The sequence below is a fragment of the Haliaeetus albicilla genome, chromosome 10, assembly GCF_947461875.1.
Source record: "Haliaeetus albicilla chromosome 10, bHalAlb1.1, whole genome shotgun sequence".
NCBI lineage: Eukaryota > Metazoa > Chordata > Aves > Accipitriformes > Accipitridae > Haliaeetus > Haliaeetus albicilla.
Window position 1 is genome coordinate 28222142 of NC_091492.1, and position 21217 is coordinate 28243358.

Consider the following 21217-nt stretch of genomic DNA (forward strand, 5'->3'; position numbering starts at 1 on the left):
ATGCAAGGGAATAATCATTTGCATTTGTGGAAGCCCTGAGCACTGGATAGCCACTGTGTATTATACATTAAACCAGAAAATATTCTCCCACTTTCTCTCCAGAGCTGCCCCTACTCTCCCTCTTGCTGATGGGGCAAAAGGACATAGTGGAGACTAATTCCAATGATAGCTCATTGAATCAGCCCTATGGCCATTTGGTGGAAAGGTAGATGCTAAGTCCTGGGAGCAGTTGGTGACTGCAGGAGTTCCTGCCCACACTGCCTAGACTCCACCCTCAACCGTCCTTCGTTCTTTTCCACTTCAGAAGCATTTCTCTTCAGTGCCAGAGAATAACTGTAAAAAAGGACCCAAGATCCCAATCTCATCAGGGTAAGAGAAGAGGGAGGAATTTAGGTTATGCGTGACTTAAACAGAGCGCGCCAAAAATGTCATCCTTGGAGAAGGAAAGGAGAACTCTCAAGTATTTTTGTGCTGTTGTTATTTCCTATATAAGTTTTAAGACACATTTGGCTCCTGCACAGACCTCTCCTGTTACCAGCACATGTACATTCAGCCTGTAGCTTGGCTCCAGCTCTTGACCTGGACAAAAGGCATCACTGCTTGCAGGGACCTGCTTCAATGAACTCCCCTTATTTCTTCTTCTGCAGAGTTCAAGCTTTTCCTGCCATTGCTGTCACACTTCCTTATTCCTATGATATTCTTGTTCTTGCCAGTCTGACATGTTCTCGTTTCCTTTGTCACTTGGGTCAGCTGTCACTTCATGGACTCAAGAGAACCCGAGGGTGAGGATGCATTACCTAATGCTGATACGCCACAGCAAAGTGCAGAATTCATCCTGCACTGCAAGGTTTTGGGTGTCAGTGTTGCATCAGTCAGGAGCACTCACAAGTGGGATGGCTTGCTATGTACCAACCTCGCGCAGCCGTCCCCCCAGCAGGCGTGCACGGCACCATTTGCCAGTGACGGCAGAGGAGCCGTATCGACAGCCAACATCCCTGCTGGGTCTGACCTGGCACGTCCCTCGGTGCTGGTCAGCAGGAGCCTCTATGGGCTTGGGATTAACAGTGAGTCCGGAATAGTGACCAGGCCCCAGGCAGAGCTTCTTCATTCCATCATCCCTGAGTTTCCAGGGCCAAATATGAGGCAGAGAAAAGGATCCTCCATATGCGCCTTGCCAAACACTCGCAGATGCAAGCCCAGATGGCAGCTCCCACTCTGCAGTACCTTCTCCCTGTTCTTTTCACGGTGTCGGGAGCCTTCTTTGGTATCAGATGCTGAGTGTGTGTTTGCTGTTTATGTGCAGAGAGACTGTAGCTCTTATTTCAGAACAGGGAGGGGAATGGAAGAGCAATCATTTGCGCTGATTGCTAATTTGAATACCTTTTTTTTTTAGCCTCAGCATCAGCAGATCTACCTTTGAATATGAAACAAGGACACGGCACGTCAGCTTGCCTGCGTTTTTGACACCAGTGCTGCACCTTGTTTTGGACTAGCAAGGCTGGTCTCAGCACAGGCCAGTCTGGGATCCAGCCCGTCTCATCCCGGTGGCAGACAGCAGGTCTGCTGTTGCAGGCAGCTCTGCCTGTCCTCGCCTGCCCGCGCTGCCGGCGGGGATGTGGCGGAGCCTCCTGGGTGCGGCTGGAGCACAGCTCCTGCCCAATACCGCACCTCTGGGTGGTCAGGGCATGCCGAGGCCCAGAGCAATTATTCAGCTAATTCCCGTCGTGTTGCAAACCGGGCGCAACGCCGCGCAGGCTGCCTCGCATCGCACTCGTGCTTGCCAGAGAAATGCTAGTGATCCCTTGCCAAAGGCGATCCCTCCCGCAGCCAGGCCGTGCCCATGCCAGACTAGCCCTTCCCGCGAGCGAGGGACGTGCTGGAGCACAGGAGTGCTGACACCCTGCTCCGGCTGGCGTCAGCCAGGGACATCTGTGACCCCCCTGCCAGCCCCGAGGGAAGGGAATACCTGTCAGCGTGCCAGAGCCCTCAGATGTCTTTCTTACAGAGAAGATTTCGGGATAAAAGGTTCAGTCTAATTTATTCCATCAGTGTAACAGTTAAGCATTCAATTACAATATTGGAAACAGCTTTGCAAAAGAACAGCGTAGGAAAAGCAGGACGGACTTGCCGAGCTCGGCGGTGCTGGGTGTCTCTGTCGTTGCCGGCGCAGGCTGCCCCTGCCCCATGAGCTCATCCCTCCTGGCGGCTCGCTAGCTGTGGGGGCCTGCTCTCACACCCTCTGACGTGGGGGTTTGCCCCCCAAAACACAGAGGTGGTTCCCGTCCCTGGTTCCATCAGAGGGAAATCTCCCTCCTGCTCTCCTGCCTCTCCCTCCCCTGGAAAGCAGCTTCACGAATTGGTCACTTCACGGTCCAAGTTCTTGCAGAACTGCAGAAGTTTCCCATCCTTTCCTTCTTATCCTGGTGCTCCAATAATATGGTGAACAAAAAAAAAAAAAAAATGTTGTTTTTGAGACAGGTGAATCACTGAGCAAATTCAGCAGAGGTGAGGAAGTGACAGAAAGGTGCTGCTGGGCATCTGCACCCAGGCACCTCCGCTGCCAGGGGAGGGAGCGAATTTGGGGAGAGAACCTGGGGCTGGATGACTGAGCATGAGATGAGAGCAGACATACGGGAGAGACTGGGACAAAAGCCAGAGCTGGAGGCACCAGGGGGCTGGGACCTGCGACCTGTGCAGGGGTGGCCAGTGCTCCCACTGCCAGAAGCTCCCTGCGTGGTTTGGGCATCCCCATTCTGGACCAGTGTCCCACATGGACATCCGGACACTGGGACATGGCTGTGTCTGCTGGACTCTAGCCTGTGCATTATAGGCACTGACTTTCAGGAGCACCAAATTCATCCAATTTAAATAAACAAATCCTGAAAATAGGGGTTTGTAATTGAAATGCTGAGAGATTCTTATCGATAGCATCAGAGGGTGCAGTGTTGTAATAAGCAGTCCCTCTCAGATGCTAGGAGTTATTGAGGTTGCTCCATATCTATGACAGTTTAATCAGATCTTGAAAATCAGGGACATTATATTTTGCACCTGCTCATGGAAAAAAAATGAATGATGCAGCTCCCCGTCATGGATCTTTTATGCACAAGGCAGGCTACTGAGAGTACATAATTCAGAGGGGAAATGGAATTACACCATGAATGAAGACTAAGCCCAGAGCGTGGTTGAATGTCACACCGGGTGGAAGAGGAGCTTCTCTTCTTTCCTTTTACCCAGCCTCGACAAATGAGATGCAGGTGAAATTTATGAAGGTTCTTCCACTTCCAGGGAAGAAAGGGGCCTGTGAGCACCAGATACACCAGCAGATTTTTTAAGAGAGTGTTTTGGAGATAAGTTGCCCTGGTCAGGATGACCAGGACCTGGGGACAGATACATTTGCTTTTCTGTTCCTTTTACAATCTGGGTATATGTGAACAGGCTTGCTTAGTTTGTGCATTTACCTATCCTATTGTCAGTACTTAAAATGCATGAAAAATACACAGCCAGAAGGTTTAAATACAAATCCGTTAACTTACAAGTGGCCTTAACGTCTGTGAAAGGTTCTGAGTCCTTAGACAAGAAGCAAAATAGTGGATTTACTTTTGATTTCTAAAACACCACCCAGAGGTGAGGAGTGAATTCAGCAGAAATCAGAATGGATTTGCTTTCATTTTTCTGCGGAAGAGCAAAAGCAGAGATGTCAAAGAGAGTTCATCATTCAAGTGCATTCATTATCTGTCCCAGCTAGGATGTGGGAGGCTTTGCCGGAAAGCCACTACCTGCAGAAAAGCCCCTTGGAGCCCGGTGCAGGGTATTCACATCTCAACAGTTCCCCCTCTACAATATACTTACCGCAGGGACATTAAATGTGTAGAAGCACACATACGCAGTAGTCACCATAAGGCAATAAACATTTACCCACAGTTTCCACAGTCAGCCATTAGAAGCTGACATTGTTTTCTTTGATTAATCAGTGAACTAAACAGCTAATAATGTTGTTCTTAGGGGCCACTACTATGTGTGCTCACCCAAACCCCACGCGCTGGGATATGCTCCTTTCCTAAAGTGGGACCACCAAAGGCGTCGCTCCTCGGTTCAGGCAGCTCTGTCTGTGCTGTGCCCACCCCTGACCCCCACTGTGGCACTAGCACTTGCCACCTGCAAAGCCTGAACGGTGACTTCTTGTTGAGTGCTGGTCGCCGCCGATCCCTAGTGCTAAAATGAGCTTACAAAATGCTGCATAAATACTGCTGAATAATGAGTAGATTTGAGGAAGCCACAATCTGGTCATGGAAAGAAAGGATAAAATATTCATGGCAGATTATTTGTTCAGCTCTGCCAATAGAAATGGTCATGTCAAAACTTCTGCAGCTTTTCTGGTGTTTAATATTAGAACTACAGTTTTTCTCTTTCCTCTTTGTTCTGCCTTGGGTGTGAGGAGATCAAACAAAGGCAGAGACGCCTGGAAAGAAGAGACCTCTTCAGCAGCTGCCATGCTTTGTCTCTTCACCCAGGAGGGTCTCCGGACTAGTGACGAGGCCTCCTGAGAGGGTTCCTGAGCAAGACTAGCTTGTGGTCACCCTGTCTGCCAATGGAGTCTCATTGCCATGGATCATCTTTGTTTGCAGGAAAGTATTTTTGAGGAGCCCATCATATCCAAGAGTGCTTTGGAGACTGTCCTGAAGAGCAGCATGATGTCAGGGGTGGATGCAAAAGGGAGGAGACCAAGGATGATGCTGTGCAGTAATAACAAAATAAGAAACTCTCTTAATTCTCCTGCACCAAGGGTCCTGGGAGAACACTGAGCTCTTGTTGAGCCAGAGGGAACAAAAGGTCTTTTTCCTACTGGTGTTTATGTAGCTATTCTGACCCAGGCCAAATACCTGGCTGGCTCACAAACTCAGCTACCCTGGATGGCCTCCTAACAACCAAGTATGGGCAAAGAGCACAAAACCTGCCCGCTCCCCTTGTCCTGATCCAATGTCGGGGAAGGTTTCGATATGATCCCAAGAGTGAGATTAAGACACAAATGAGGTCAAATGCCATATACCCAAAAGAGCTTTTATTATCAAAAGTAGAAAATAGTAGCAATAGGATAGGATGGAAGAAAAGGCAGAAATCAAGAAAGCAGTGGGGACAGAGTTGCAAGGATAGTCACCACCATGGATCCAGTGGTGTCCTGTTGGTCCTCAGTCTTCAATTCTTCGGCGGTGGGTGCACACCACGGCTTGTCTCCACAGTTTTTTTATAGGGCATAGTTCGATGATGCACGCACATACGTACTGTTCATGCACTGTTCAAGTGGTGCAGGTTTCGTCTATCACACGACCTTTGCGTGATCAACACTAGAAACCAGTATCTTATCTCAAAGACTACAGTTTCCATGAGAATGGTAGTCTCCACATTCCTTCATGCTTCGTCGGGCTCCAGCCCGTTTCCTCCCCTAGATGCCTCAATGGCCTGGTAATCGTCCTTATGGACAGAGGAGTGTCCTGCTTAAACAGGCCATCCCAGAGACAAATGGCTTGAGATAAATAGTTCACAGTTCAGTCTCTCACATCAAACCATCCTGGAGATGAATGGCTTGAGATGACAGTCCAGTCTCTCACACCTAACAGTCTTTGAGACAAACAGCTTGAGACAACAATTCAGTCTCTCACACCCCTCCATGGCTAGCATCTTCTTTCTAGCGCCTTCATCTTTTTTCCACACCTGGCTGCTTGCCACAAGGTGCACCGTCTTGTGGGATGCTGCAGGAACAGGGGCCGGGTCAGCAGCCAAAAAAGTGGACTGTGATGTCCTGACCCTCAAGCGTGAGCCGCAGAGGCAGCAGCATGGTGGGACAGGAACCTTTTCCCACACTCAGAGGCTGCATTCCCTTTTTCTCTTCTGAAGCCCTTCAGTTTTTCTCTCTCAGTTGGAGCCAGTTGTCATCCTTCCATCCATCCCACGTTGACTCTTTAGTCCTCTGAAAGCCTTTTCACTCCTTTTCTGCCTTCCTGAAATAGCACATGCTTCTGCTGGCATTTTCACTGGCTGCCACGTGGGAAGAAAGCCTGCCCTCTTCAGAGATTTCACACCTCCAGGAGGAGGGTGTGCTTCCCATCAGAGAGCAGCCGCTGCTGGCAGAAATCTCCTCCTCTGCAGAAGTCCGCAAGCCCAGAAGGATTCTCATGGCAAATCTTTTCCCTTGCTGGAAAGATGTGATAAGTCTTGGACAGGGTCTCTTCTAAAGAACTTGTCACAGGGGACAACTCCACTTTGAAGTTCTTAATCCCACGCTTCCCTCTGAATAAGCTCCCCAGGACAGAGAGCTCTCCGTTCTCCATGAAACTGAAATGCTTAAAAAAGGAAAGCCTTACATATTAATGGAGATTCTTGCACTATTTTTGAGGAAGCACTGTGAAACAGAAAGTGGTCCGGGAAACCACCACAGACATGTGGTTTGCATGCAGCTGAGAGCAGGCATCCAAACATCTGCAACTAACCCGTAACCACGGGCTCTGATATCCCTTCCTAGTTAGGGTTATTTCTACAAAAAGGTTTGGCGAGGAGGCTAGAGTAGGCCCTTTTGGCAGATTCTGAGTTTTTCTTCATGATTACAGGTGATCTGCATTCTGGTAGTCGTGAACAGCAGAGCTCGCTCGCCCTTTGGTGCTGGGGCTCGGGTGGATGTTGGGATGCTGCCTCCACTGAACAGAGGCTGGCGAGGGGCTGGCACCGAGTCAGGCCAGAGCATTCGTGCTGGCCTTGGCACAAGAGTGAGTGGGAGTCCCATCAGATCAAGTCTTTCCTTGCCTCCATTTTAATGCCATCCGGCAGAGCCAAGGGCCTTGTTCTGTTATTTAAACGAACCTGTCTGTCACAGGCAGGAAGGCCTACCTGCGAGCACTCCCTGCTTCGGAGAGGAATGCTAAGCTGCGTACCATGTGTGGCATTTTTAGGATCGTGGAAAGAGAATCACACAACTGAACCCTCACGGCGACAGCCGGCCTCTGCGTGCCCACAGCTACCACTCTGAATTTTGAATCAAGAAGCATCGGTTCTGAAAAAACACCCCAAAAGCAAACAAAGAATTTCTCTGGCTTTTTCTGTCCCCACAAGTGAGAACCAGCAAGGAAGGGAAGGGGAGCCACCGGCACGGGTGCTCTGCAGAGGTGTTAGACAAACATGTCGGTCAAAGTGCGGGAGCAAGGCAGTCACATCTGATGCCTGCAGTGACCCTTTGTCTCGCATGCATTAATATGGGCATGTTCAGTAAGCAGATTCATTCATCTTGTCTGCAAATGTTACTTTAAATCCAGGTGGTTCAGCATAAGAGACAGTTTAGAAATCATGTAGCTTTCTGACTGATGAGCTCCTTTACTGTTGCCATCATTCCCCTAATAATTATGCCCATGCACAGCTCTGTGTTTGATTGTGCTGGAAGATGGATTCACATTTCCTGCAGGCATGCTGGATAAAATGACTTCCGTTTCAAAGCTCTGTTTGCAAAGTTCCCTTTGTTCCTGCTGTGAAATTCCTGCGTTTAGCAGAGCCCATTCTGCTCTGAGATGCTTTTGAACACCATCTGGGTGGGTTCCCTGGGTTGCCTTCAGATTGTTCTCAGGATGCAGTCGGTGCTTGTCATTCAGGCTGATGCATAGGCCAACAAAATAACACCGAGAATAATGTTTTGGTTTAATCTGTCAAAGAAAGAAAGAAAGAAGAAACTCAGTTTGAGAGCTGGGCTTTGGGCACTCGGTCCGTCTTTTACCTTTTCAAATGCTTGCTCCCCAGACGCAAGTCTGGCGGTCTGAATCAGACCCAGCTCTGATGAAGTCAGTGGGCTCATACTGGATGGCAAATAAAAGGAGAACTGGGAGTCCTTTCCCCCTCCTTTTTGCTTCTTCAGAAGCCTTCTTTTCTAGTGTTTTTCATGTGCCCAGCACAGACCTCCTGCCCAGCGAGGCGCCCTGGCTTTCCTGCACAAGTCGGTTGCACGTTTCCTTTGCTGGAAGGAAAGCCGGAGCTGCCTGCGGGATCCTGATGGCCCAGAACAGGCAGAGAGGCCTCTCGAGCATCTGCCTGCAGGCCAAGGGAAATCTGCATACAGCTGCCAGTGCCTGCTGCGTGCCGGCCAGGCGTGAGCAACTGCCCTGGGTGAGCATCACTGCCCGGGAAGCTCGGAGAGGCACTTCACAGAGCTGGGGAAAGGCGCTTTCTGCTGCTGAATGCAGCACACAAAGCAGTCAGGCTGTGAACGGGACGTTTTGCTTCCAGTCCGTGGGTTGTTTTGGGAGCGCTGCGCAGCGTGCAGCCCTCCTGCCCGCACGGTGCAGAGCCCTCCTGCCTGCACAGTGCACAGCCCTCCTGGCTCCATGGTGCAGAGCCCTCCTGGCTGCGAGCAGGAGCCTGTCCTGGCAGGAGCAGCCCTTCAGCCAGGACACCCGGTGACGAAGCCTCCTACTGTTGCACAAGAGCAAGGCACTTAATGTTTGATTCACCCCATATTGCTGCCTGGGCTTTTAGCAATGAATGGAAACGTGGAAAAGGAATATAAACATGTTTGTGTCAGCTCAGAAGTACCTTTTAAAATCAGCATTTGACATGAGCCTTTGAATGGATTTTGGTATCAGAAGGGTCAACAGTGGGGTGTTACGGGTAGTCACACCTCCAAGGAGAGCGAGTTCACCAAGGGAGAGGTAATTTGCAGGCCAGCTTGGGTGCAGCTGTGACTAGCTCTTCACCCACCGCAGCTGTGAGGGCAGCACAAGGTGTATCAGAAATGGCCTGTCCTCTGCTGCTTCGCTGGGGGACTGGATACGGCCAATGTTGCTTTGCTGATACACAGAGGTGTTGCTGTAGCGGGAGGTCTGCAGCATCCCTGGGCCTGATCCAGCCTCTTGCAGCCGTACCCTCTCCTTGGGGACTCACCCCCCGGGGCCAGAGTGCAGGGGAGGGGGCAGGACTGTGCTCTCTGCCATGGGGGCTCAGGCGGTGTGAGTCCCTGGAAGTGCTGGTCATCATGGATAAGCAACTGCACTTTCCCAGGTGCTAGAACATCATCCACAGCACATTTATTTTAGGCTTTTTTTTTTCTGAAATTTTGTCACTCTGAAATGACTGTGGGGAAGACTCAGAAACCTGTGTCTAGAAGCTGCATAAACTTTATATTTGAACAGTGTTGTGATGAACAACTGCATCCTCCTGTTTGTATTGATGCTAAACCAGGGCTGAAATACAGGTGAAAATGAAATGCCTTTTTGTCCCTCATTTTCCATGTGCCCAGGCTTTGAGTGTAAATGCTATATTCACTAACGATGGCAATTAGACAGGATGGCTACATTGCAATTGTGAGCGTGACAAAAGGAAAACAAAGCTTTTGGCTTACTTGGGTGCAGGGGTAAAGGAACTATTGAGCATTTCAGGAAAAATATCGGCTTACACGTCTTTTTTGACCTGACCGGCACACAGCAGTAAATAGGAGCATAGACCTCACCAGGCTGTATTGGACCAAGGTTTGTCTTGTCTCATGTCCCATGTTTGGCAGGGACGTGAACTGAAAGAATTCCCCATGAATGCACTCAAAAAGAACAAGCTCCGTTCTGCTCCCTCGCATTTAGCAGCTGACACGTGGAGCATCCACGGTCCTTTATAAGGTATTGCCCTTTTGATGGCAGCTGTTTGTGCTTTCAGCCACCTCAGCTCCTCCTGCTCCTGCCTGACCTGGACAGGGCTCCTGACCCGACAGATATCTTGGGGCAGTGAGTTCCACTGGTTAACAAAGATATTGAAAAATAATAACTCCTACTTGGCACTGTATGGTTGCTAAATAAAATGAAAGTTGAATATATGTGTGATTGTCAGAAAGCATCATTTGTAGAGTGAGCAGAGCTTTGGACCCAATCTATTGTTGTTGTTATAGGAGATTGGCATACGCTTTTCATTTTTGTTTACTAATATCTTTATGAAGCCTTACTTGCAAAAACTACACCCCAGACACTCTATCTTATAATTTTTCCTATGTGCTTCCATTTTATTTTGTTCACGTTAAGCGTGAATCCACAGATGCTAGGGCATGCTACCATTCCTGCACCTGAGGTGCCCAGCACCGCTGCTCAGAGCAGAGCCCAGCCCACCTCCTGGCCAGAAGCTGCGAGAGCCGACACTGGTGGCATTCTGAAATCCCTGTGCTTCCCGTGTCTCCAACAGCCCGTGGCTGGCAGCTCCGGCAGCTTCAGGCAGCTGCCCGGCGGAATGGGCCAGGCTGTGTGTGCTCCGGCAGGCGGTGGGGCAACCCCTGCAGCCTGCAGATTTTCTGGGTGAACTGGGAAAGTTGAGACAACTGGGACATTATTATGCCTGCTCATATAGTCATCGCCAATTAGCATTGTAAAGTGTTTGGTGAGACAAGGCTCCAGGACCCTGATTTAGAATTAATTTCTGCAGTGGAGCTTTGAGTCCAAGTTAATCACTGTTGGATTTGGGATTACCATGCTTGTAGGAAAGGCTGCTAAAACCCCCACTTTTGTCATGATCCAGCAGCTCATAGAGCTTAACTCCTGACTGAAGGGAAATGTGCATGTCAGAGAGTTTTGTGATCCCTATGGGGCACTGGAGCTGCTTCACTGGTGGAGGAGATGGGGAAGGAGGGCCCTCACACACTGTTTCATTTTTAAAATTATTAAATTGAAGTTGCACTTAAATTCAAATCAGCCATTCAAATTAACAATTCTAATGTTCCTGATCTATTGATCTGTTGGCTAAGACCATTTGGAGCAGACTGTAATTAAACCACAAAAGCCTGGACACCAGAAACACTGAGGAAACAGCACAATAGCTAGGAGAGTCATACGGTTCTGGCCTTAACCCGTTAAGCCCCTTTTTTTTCTGGAAAAAAGCATGTACTCTTTCGGCAGCCTCCCCAGCAGCACACAGACTTGTTTCGTGTTGGTCCTTAAATCTGCCACTGGCAACACTTTTATTCCCCCTGGGAGAACTGGGGCGCAGCCCAGGGCATTAGCAGGGCAGTGCCTCCAGCCGGCTGGTCTCTGCTCCTGGTAGCTCTGCAATGTCTTCTGCATCACCTCTCCCGTTTGCCCAAAGCTTTCTGAGCAGCTGCCAGCAGAGAAGACAAAATCCTGGAAGGTAAGGCCAGGAGGGCTGCAGGGGCTGCCGTCTCCCTCGCAGCAAGGTTTGTCCCAAGCACCAGGTACCGCACTTCACCCGTGCGGACATTTGGATTCTGTGCATCGGCAGAATCGGGCCTCAACTCCCATCTATGGCTTTTTTTTTTTTTTAATATAAGCAGTGATTTTTTCTGATGCTTGGACTGCTTTCCCCCAACAACCATCTAAGTCTTTTTATCGATATATTTTTTTTCCCTGTGTGCACCGGATTTAGTGGGCTTGCACAAACTCACCAGATGATCTGGTGGAGGAGGGAAGCGAGCTCCCAGGCTGAAGTCTGGGCTGGTGCAAGCCCAGGGCACTGGCTCTGACTGCAGCAGGTTACAGGGGGATGGATGCGATGCGGCCGGGCGCTCCTAACAGGTCTATTGACTGGGCTTTTATAAACACCAGCCTTAATTTCTGCACAAACACTTCTATCAAAATGGAAACCTAAATATGGAATAATTGTTAGGAAAAAAGGTTTATTTCTCCATTCTATTTTGATTTTAATTACAAAAGGTTAGCAGTTTTCATACAATTTAAAGAGAAATGAGACAGGAAAAGGTCAAAACACAAGGGGCCTTGAACATCTCTAATCCCATAATGGAGAGCAATACAAGGCTCTAATATTTGAACAATCAACATGGACTTTTGCTATGAAGACCAACATGTGATGGAAGAAGGTAAGAGGCTTTTAGATCTATTAGAAAACGGGTGTGCTGGGAATGGAAGGAAATGATGATGGGAAAATTAAAATTCAGCTCCAGCAGAAGGTTGCAGTGTTCAACTTGCAGCTCAGTGCATCGATCTGTTCCAGCATTTGACTTTCAACCATGACAAAACTGTGGGCAAATTAATTGTTCTCCAGGATATTAGGCATCAGAGTCTATTAATCCTCTCTGGAGTCGGATGCTCCATGAATACTAATGAAAACCAAGAGCTGCAGTCATGTCTTTCCCGGTCTGACTCAATGCTGTTGCTGCTGCTGCTTCCATGGGGGGCAGGGGGAGGGAGGGAAGCCCTGAGTGCCAGTCAGCCATTTGCTGCTTTTATTCAGATTTAAGGCTGATTACAATTGGAAAGAATAGCGTAATATGGCAAATCCTCCTCCCAAGCTGGGGAGGGTCTGAAAATCAGAAAGCGAGAGGCAATGTTATGTGTTTTCCACAAGGAAAAAGTGAAAGGCATAAGTTATTTATGCAAATTTGAGATCTGTATTCAGACATGTTTTAAGGAAGATCTCAGGAAATCATTTCTTAATTACACATATACATTGCACTTACTCTGCCTGCATCCAGGCTTTTTTCTCCCAGACTAAAACATGTGGAATAAGTCGCTTGTTTCTTGTTATTGTTTTACAAACATATTAAATTTCTCTCCCTTTTTATTTCCCTTTCAAAGACCCCTCCCCCTCCTCTCCCCAAAACCTCACAATGCTCTTCAGGGGAAGGAGCCCTGCTCCAGGAGCCGCTGCAGATTAATACTTAGCACTAATCTGCATATTTCTATAAAGGAAATGGAGGCTGCAGGAAAGGGATATTGAAGATGTTTTACCTTCACTAATGCTGCACATTTAAGTAATCCTCTGGAATTCCAGCACAGCTTTATCGTCCAAACCCAAGTCAGGACCATATTCTGTATAATTAATCCACAGAGCATAATGTTGCCTGGTGAAAGTGAATACTCTTCCAAATATTTGTCCAGCTAGTGCATCAGAGCTCATCCAACATGTGTTATTCCAACTTCTCATTTTGTTTCAGAATCAGGTTGCACTAAAGCAGCAAAGTAGAAGTGGCAATACTGGGGTTCAAAACAAGCAGCTCTCCATTGATGACCTAGTGTTATATTCTCATCTAATGCATGGAAGTTCCCTGTGGATCAAGATGAGAATATATTATATTCACTATGCTGTATCCTTTTGTTTCCCTTTCCCCTTGCAGTTGCACACAACACTGTATTTACAGCTTACGGATTGCCACAATGACGGTATTTGCAGTGAAACAGCAGGGCTGAAAAATTTGGGTAATGAGGGACCCCCAAACAGGTTGCCAGGCAGTTTGTTTGTTCAATAGGGTAATCGGTAACGTGCGAATCGCTGCAGAGGGCTTGCCCTGTGCTGAAACCCGCAGGCATCAAAGAGCTACTCAAATTCTCCAGCCCATATCGTTTCAGAAAGCCCGTGTGTGGGGAGAACATGTGGAATGCTGAGCTCTTACCCAGTGAACCAGGACTACCCAGGGGTAAGCTTTTCTGAGGCTCCCATTTTCACCAGAATGGAAATACTGCAATGCAAAGAGAGCAAAGCTGTTAGTCTGCACTCTAACTGAGAAGATATTTATGTCTGTGCAAACACAGCACGCGCCTTCCGCATGATTTGGAGCTAAATGCAGTGTTACTTAATTAATGCATATGTAACACACAAGGCTATTACACCTATTAGAGCTCTTGGACAATTAAAATTCCAGTGGTCCTTTCTACTGATGGGTGTCCATGACAAAAGGCTGAAAAATCTTCTCTGTCCATAGTCAACTGGCAAGGGCCAAGAAAAAAAAAAAAACAACAGCCAGAAACCAATTTTCAGGTTTGCGTCAATTTATGGAAGTAAATGTGAGAGTCTTACTACCCAGCGTCAGTCAGAGTGTGTTTACCCCGGGGAGCTGGTGAAAGCAGGTTGCATCCTCCGGTCTCCGAACACTTCCTCTTATTCCCTCTGAGCGCTGCAGTGTCCAGAGGGACCTGTAGCAGGACCGAGAATATGATGGTCGGAGCAATGGCAGGACGATTAATGGCAGGCTTTAAATCATCAACAGTCCTGTAAATCCCAGCTAGGTTTGCTGGGGGACAGCAGGGGAACTGTGGCTCTCCCATTCCCAAATAGCCACATTCCCCACGCCCCTGGACCACAGCCTTTCAAATTCAGATCAAGTGCCACTTTCATTAGTTGCATAAAGGCTGCTGTTCCAGGATGTAGATGCTGGTGTAATTACACTGTTCAGCTTTCAAGGGACAGATCTCAAGGTCTTTGCCCTTGCATCCTCTACATCTCTGTACTTCCTGGATTTGACCAGAACTAGAGCAGGAAATCCCACAAGAAACCAAGAATCAATGAAACTTTGGAGAAAACTTGTTCTTGAGATATTTCCAGCTCAGGTTTGGTCCTCAGAGGCTGAAGCTTACCAGAGTCCCAGCGCTGCTCTGGGCAATGCCTTCTGCTTGCATGTCACAACCATCACCACCAGTGACCTCAGGGACACGCCAGCTCCGTGCTGTGCTCTCTCTGGTTGGCACCAAGTTTTGCCCAGGCTGCCACAGGTGGGCTGGGGCCCCAGTGCAGCAGAGGGTGAAATGGCACTTAGAAGTGCGCTGGGAAGCAATTGCTCTTTTGGTGCCTTCTGTGGTGGCTGAGCTAGTATTTCTGTGCTCTTGGTACGTGGCACATGTAGAAGACAAAGTGGCTTTTGCTCTCCGTCCCCAAATGCAGCTCAGCTCTGCGCACAGCCAGCCTTTCCATGACAGACTGAGACACAACCAGTGTCCCTGTTTCTGTGCGCAGGGACTGATGCTCATTCAGCCTCAGAGGTAAAACCCAGTGGCAGGGGATGAACGAGACCCCCACGGTGAGGCTGGGGCTTGCCCTGGAAGTGACTGAGAGCGGGGACAGTGGTCGGTGCCGGCCAGCCTGGCCGCGGGTCTCCTGGAACTGTGGCAAGGCGTTCCCCATTGCGGAGCTGAAGCGAGTCCGTGGGGCCGGCGTGGGGTGGGATGCTCCCGTGGGCAGCACTGGGGAGGCCCGTGCGGAGGCTTGGCGTGCAAGCTGCCTCCCGCCCTGCTCCACATTACCCAGGTCCTGCCTCCCATTTCAGAAAAGCTGACTTCAAATAAAAGAGCTCTTTGAAAAATCACGAGGCATTTTATTCATGATTAGGTTTTGTCCAAAGTCTTTTGACAAGAAAATAGGTGATCCAGCTCAGAGAGCTTTTCTTTTCTAGTACATAAGAAACCCATTACACATCTTTTTTAAAAAACAAAAACTTTCTTATTCTCTTTGAGCGAGTGTGGCCAGCTGTCAAAGGAGCAAACTCAGCCTCCAAATGGATTTAATACAAAACAGACCCTGCAGACTGCCTTGTGCATTGTTTAACCATTGCTTCAGTTTCCCCTCTCTTCCTTTGCTACATCAGGTACTTGCCATGGAGAGTCATAAGTTTTTAATGTTTAAAATATAACACATTGTTTCAGTTAATGTAATTATCCTCCTTCCCCCCCACCTCTTCCCCTCTGGTTTTATCTCTTTTCTCTTACTAGTGGTTTTAGTGTGATGGCAGCTTTCTGTTCTCAGAAAGGAGGTTCTGGGCAGCCCTCATCCTCTGGGTCATCTTGGTGTCAAGGTCTCCTCTGGACAGAGCTGCTCTTGGCCTCATGTGCACCTTTTCTGTCATAATCCTCTTCCATCATATTTCTCTTCCCTTTTAAATCCTCTTTTAAATACGCTGGCACAACTTGTGACTTGTAGGGGTAGGATTAGACCGCAGTGTCCGAGGTTGGATGGGTGGCCTGCATGGCAAGCCTCTGGTGCTGCTACCCTCTGGGGTGAGCTTCTTTTGAGATGGGCCCTGTGCTAACCGGTGGCTCTGTGGCTCTCCAAAGGTGCAGCCTGAGCAGCCAGGGCTGGTGCCGCGGGGGATTTCAGGTGAGCCGTTTCTGGAGACTGAATCTGCCGTACCCTCAAAATGATGCTGCGTTTCTGTTCGTGTAAGAGACTTTCTTGGAGTTTAGTTTTCTTTTTCCCTATCACTGGTCATACCAATACTTTGCCTACGAACCACACAGATTCAATAAGGCAGCACACCCTACACCCAAAGTTGTCATCATTTGCTGCCCTGTTGCCATATGACCTGGACACAACTCCTCTTCTCGGTGATGCAAAAGCCACTCTGACCACACACATTTCCAGTGGGAGCCCTGATGACAGCTTGCCTGGCTGCTGCCAGGTCCCCTGCTCTACGGCACTGAACATCGTGACGACAAATAATGGATGGCTACCACAGCTGAGAAAAAAGAATTCCCAAATGCAGGAAGAAAAATCTGTTCCCTGTGGTGGAAACCTGAGAGCAAACTGTGTGTGGGTGTTGCATGAATGCCTTGGGTGCGAGGAAGTCCCTTCCCCAAACATGTATGATCTGCACTGATAGACATCAAGCACAGGGAGGGACAGAGCAGGGCTCCCTTCAGCCATGAGATGCCACAGCAAAATCCCGATTGTGTTTGTGTCCTGTCAGCAGTGCTGCAGGACAGGAGGAGCAGATGATGACTGCGGTTGGTGCTGGCCCTCCTGGAGGGTCCTGTGCTATCGGAGTCGCTGCTGTTGTGATGGCTGTGATAAAATGATCAGTCTCCCTTTGAAAAGCAGGCAAGGTTTCACACTTGCTCTCCCTTGTAGAAAGCTGCTGCAGAACCTCAGTCTTCCCAGTGGAAGCCCTGCCAGACTGGCCGCACGCCTTGCCTCCGCGTCCACCTTTGAAAACCCGTGGCCAGCAGCCACGGCTGGGTTGCTGTGGGAAGCCTGCCCGGCCAAGTCCTGCGCCAGTGCTGCTCGTTGCTCTCCCCTCTCCACGTCAGCCGAGAGGGGACGAATGGCCACAGTGGAACTGCAGAGCACTGTCGATGGCATCCCTGACATGGAGTCACTGTGTCCCCATGGCTGTGGGGACATGGGTGGGATGAGCCACAGGCAACTTTGGCTCCAGCATCTTTAAATTCAGCTGGTTTTGTCTCTCCTGCTCCTGGGAGGTGCTGGGCACAACGTGAACCACAATGTCAACATGCTCCTTCTCCCCTGCTCCTGCACCGTAAGCAGTTTACAGCACATGTTACCTTGTACTACAACCTGAATGGTGCCTGGTGCAGGGGGATTGATCTCTTATTGATGCCACAGGCATTTGTCTAATAGAAATGAATAAAAATCAAATACTGACAGTGAAAATACGGGTAGGTCTGGAGAGCAATTGACTTTGGGCTCTGCAGGAGCTATTTCTCTGGTATGCTGTCTCTGCTTTTCTTCAAATGTTCCACCAGTGGAAAAGGTAACAGGCACACATACTATCTTTACTCCATAAGCACACCTCTGTATAGCACAGGTTTGCATGAGCTGTTTTCCTAATCCCTTTACAGACTCCATGCTGCTCTTTCTGTGGAAAAAGATATTGTTAGTTTGTTTTAAAAAAGAACTGAATCCCTGCGGCAGACGCAAAAAAAGATTTAATTACAGAGAAAGTAACTATTTATGAAGTTGATTGAACTTTTATGTTTAAAAGAAAAACTCTGAAGGAAAGGGCATGCTGAGAAGGAAATCCTCTGTGTCCCGTAACTGCAGATAAAGGGACTTGGTGAGCTCCATATTTAGCCTGGCTGTTTGTTGGCTGCTCCCACATGGGTGGGTTTGGGTGCCTACCCTGGCAAGAGGCAAGAAGCTTGTTTGTCCGTCACTTAGGAGAACATGTGGCTTTTCTCTTGGGTGCCTGAGTCTGAAATTACTGATGAATAATCCCTCTTTATCCTCGAGAAGGGGTAACTGAATAGCCAGACATGGTATTTCCCCAGCGAACTCACGCGTTCATGAATTGCTCCTGAGTTGAAGAGGAAGGAACTGGAAGGAGCAGAAGCCCAAGATATGGATAAGCAATTTGTCTTTGCTATCTGTTGGTTAGCTGTGGTACAGCCAGGAGTGCCGAACACCTGGCTGAGACCGCTGGGCTGCTAGTGGTCATGTTTAATAAATCTTGGAAGAGTGGCTAAAACTGTATAAGGGCAGTGGCTGTGTTATGAGAGTGTGCAAGGCGAGTGAGATACCCCACCTGGACAATGGTAGACTGGACATGAGTCCTGGGCAGAATAATGGAGAAGTTGATGAGGGACCAACTTGATGAAGAATTGAAGAAGTAGGATGTAATTGACACCAGTTGAGAGCATTTACTTAAGATAGATACAGCCTTTGAAATAAAATGTATTTTAACATAAGTAAATACAAAAATCATACATATCGTACAGACTAAGAATGATGTTTTTGTTGCCAGAGCAGGAGACGGTATCACATTCCCTAATAACTTTGCAAAGCATCTGAGGGTTGCAATGAGCAGAGGACATAGGCATACTTTCCTGACCTTGTGATAAAGAGCTAATTCATTCAGTGGATATATAAAAAGGATTAGTAAGTAGGAGTGGTGAAAAGATTTTATGGCATAGTAAACTTGTGTGGCGTTCGTGAGACGGACACTAGAATATTGCCTATGGCTCTGGTGTCAACGTTTTTAAAGGGATATTGAGGGTGTCAAAGAAAGCCACAAAATTGTTTATGAGATTAAGAAAATGAGTTACAGAAAAAGAGATTAAAGAGCTCAAACGAGATCAAGAAGAAGAGTGAATGCCTTCATTAAACCCTGAAGTACCTACTCAGGGAGAAAGTACCAGGGACTGAGGGCCTCAAGTCTAGCAGAAAAGGTAGAATAGGAGCCAAAGGCTACAGGCAGAAGCACAACATTTAACATGGAAATAAGGTTCAGACTGCTGGGAGGGAGAGTAATGACTGACTGGAAAAAACTATCCATGAAAGTTGTGTATTTTCCATCTCCTCACACGTCCAAGACAGGCAACGTGGCCTTCGGGGAGCTAGGTGCGAGCTATACAAGTTGTTTGGCTAGGGGTGGGGGGAGAGAGCTGAAATGAAATGACCTGCACTAGAGAAGCCATGGTGTGTGATGCGATGGCTTCTTCTGGCCCTTAAACCAAGAGCCACTGTCTGCGGGCAGCGCCGTTTCTGGGACAGGCTGGATGCGCGGGGACAGGGGGGCTGCTGGGGGGAGCGTTGCTGCCCTTATTATTCCCATTGATGTCGCTTCACAAAGTGTTTCATAATTTCCTGAAGAAACAAAAGCATAATCCATCTGCATGAATTTAAAGTGGCAGCTTCAAAGCTTCAGAGGAGCGGAGAAGCTCGCCCAGCAAGGCAGCCAGTTTTGTGATCGAGTCCTGCTGCTTGTGCAGCCTCCAGGGGACTCACTCAAAACCAGCAAGGATGTTCAAAAATGGAAAAGAAAAGGATCAGGAGGAAAACAACAACAATAAAAACGCTTGGAAATATTAGTGCGTTCCGACAAGTTTGAAAACAAACACAAAAAAGAAAAAAAGAAAAAAACAGGGAAAGAAGTATCTCCTTAAAATGAAGCACTTAAAAGTGCTCCTTTGGGGCTGAAGAAAATCTCTGTGACTTCTAGTATTCTGAGAAAAGCTGCAACTTAGTGACAAAATAATGCATTTTAATTTCCCTGGCACAAGCAAACTAACAATAACCACAGTTCCTCCTGTTTGCTCCCTCTGCTCCGTCCTTGTCAGGTCCTGCCCTGGCCCTGGGAGCAAGGGATACAACAGAGCATCCACTCACGCTGAGGTGAGCACAGGCGCTTTTGGGTGGTGGAAAGCACAGTAACCAGAGGGATGAGGAAACAGAGGTGTTAGATCGGTTCCTGTTACAGCGGGGACACCAGGCTGTGGTCATCAGAGAGCTGGAGGACCTCTCTGGAGAAGCCTTTGGGCACAGCTCCGGCTCCTTCAGTGGACAAATAAATATTGGATATAATGATCTGTAAATTAAAAGGTGTCTTAGAAATGTAAGGCAAGAGTTAGTACCCACTTAGGGTGTCAGAGAAGATGCTTTTAGCAAAGCGTTCGTGACTTGGGTACGTTTCTCCCATTAACAATAATGAGCAGCTGTGCTGAGTCCACCTCTGCGCAAGGGTACCCCTGGGGGGTTAAGCCAGTAAAAGCAGCCGTTACATCGTCCCTGGGGGGACACAGGCCAGCTCACCTCTGGTGCCTCATGGAAGCCTCATGAACAAAACGGCAAACCAAGAGACGTGGCTGTCAGGCAGAGAAGCTGTGCCTGGAGCCACAGGAGAAAGCGCAGTGGGTGCGGGTGGCTGCTGCCAGCGCCGTGTTTGGTTACGCTGATGTGGAGCACAGCCCCTGCCTTCTCCACGACCTGGGAGAGCTCAGGCTTCTTTGGGGCTTTACCACATAGCAGAGATCCCCCACTGACCACCAGTGCCAGAGGCAGCGGCACCAGGAGAGGCGATGCCCACGCCTCCACCTTCCGCTTGGTGCCGGCGCTGGGCGTCTGCACGGGAATCGCCCTGTCCTCCCTTGTGAGGCCACACAAGGCAGCTGCGACGCCGTTTACTGCCGAGGCCCAGGCTTCTGGCCTTGCCTGCAGAGGGTCTTCGGAGAGCCCTGTGGAATCAGCGATGCTATGTCTTGATTTAATTTTTGGTCTACTTTGACTCTAACAAAGTGGCAAATTGCTTCCTGTAGTTGTTTTACTTTTATTTATAGGGTAATTTGCATCATGAAGACAAGTTGGCCTATCAATAACAGTAGACCAATTAAGGTCACCTGTCCCCTCCTCTCTTTCTGAGGGTCTCATCTCTCACTTGCATGTCTTCATCTTGATCAAGTATTGTGATTGATTGGCTTGTGGGAGGCCTGCCCCCAGCTCTCCATCTCTGACTGAGCCGACTCGCACACACATTCCCAAAGCTTGGGTCAGGCTGCTGCTTTGCTTTGCTATGCAGTATTTCCCAGAAGAAAAGGATTGTTTGTGGCACTTGCAGTGAAAGTTATTTTACAAAGAAGAAGAAGAAGGGTGCAGTCATTCCCTGAGAAAAGAACAGAAGTAGAAGGGAAAATATCTGGCTAGCATATTAATATTTCATCATGAAATGTAGTTGGGCTAAATTCATTACTGAGTACAGGTTGCTCTACATTGAAAGAATTAAGCCTGACTTAGGTAAACCCCCCCACATGTTCTCCTCCCCGCTTCCTGCTTGCTTCCCTGCAGGAGGGGCTGGGGTGCACTGGGAGCCGCTGGCCAGAGAAGCAGCGCCGGTGATGGGGTCATCTCCCACGCAGAAGTCACCTCAGGCATGATTGGGTGCCTGGCTGTGCTTTCGAGTGGTTCTGGAGCAAAGAGCTGCAATCCTCATCTTTCCTAGGACAGTGCATACTTACACTTTTGT